Genomic DNA, 1132 nt, shown 5'->3' with positions numbered 1-1132 from the left:
CCACCTGCCCAGACTTTGAGACAGAAGAGCTTCCAAAAAGCCCCAAAAGGCCCAAAGACCAAAAACCAAAACCAAGGGCTGAAGCAATACAACACCCACACAACAAAGGCCGATGGGCTAGAGTCTAACAAAGGACAGTGCCTGATAAGAGGACAGGTCACTGTCTGTGGGTTCCCATGCATACACACAATTGCAAGAGACCTTGGGCTCCAGGAACAACCACCATGGGCTTTACCTTACAAACAGGGGAAACAAAGAGCTCACTGTAGTCACCACCAGTTACCAGAACTACTGGCTGTCCAGTAATGGTCACTGCTGGTCCCTCAGAAGCAATGTCAGAGACACCCAGTGTTAGCAGCTCTTTGTGAGTTGTTGGGCCACACCAACAATAAACAACTCTTTCAGACACCACACTCAGCGCCTTTGGTGCTCCTTTCAGGCAGTGTCAGAGACAGGAATGGAGGCCCAGTCTCTGACAGAGGTCTTGGCTTTCTCTTCCCTACTTGGAGGTCAGCTATTGGATGCTTCTTTTCTTCGTTCTTTGGAGGCCAGGAGTGGAGTCTTCTCCTTCTTCCTTTTTCCTATGGATGCTGGATTTGCCTCTCTTGTTCTAGCACTGGTGTCATCTCTTTCCTCCAGGGACCGACATCATCTCCCTCTCAGTTTCTACTGACCCTGGAGTATATTCTCTTTTAGGGTGCCCCACTCACAAGTCTGATTGGACCATTTTCAATCTTATAACTGACTGGACTATTTAGCACCAATCAGCTCATAGCTCACACCCGATTGGTCCATCCCACAATCCAGGAAATAAGCTGATACATAAAATGTCTCTGAGGAGCAACTGTCACAATTAACAAAATGGCAGTTAATGAGCTCTTAAGTGGCTTACAACTGACTTGTGGTGGATCAGCAGGGCAAAGAACCACTGCTCCTGCCAGTTCCCACCTCTGAGGTGGCTGGGTTCCTGTAACACTTTTGGTGTTGAATCTAAGAATTCTTCTTCTAATGCTAGATCTCTAAAATTGTCTGTTTTTTTTTTCTGAAAGTTTTAGAGTTTTACACTTTACATTTAAGTATATTATGTATTTTGAGTTAATTTTTGTATAAGATATGATCTTAGATCAAAGAG

Source organism: Condylura cristata, unplaced genomic scaffold, assembly GCF_000260355.1.
Source record: "Condylura cristata isolate star-nosed mole 26May11 unplaced genomic scaffold, ConCri1.0 scaffold00008, whole genome shotgun sequence".
NCBI lineage: Eukaryota > Metazoa > Chordata > Mammalia > Eulipotyphla > Talpidae > Condylura > Condylura cristata.
Note: the sequence above shows the minus strand (reverse complement) of the source record.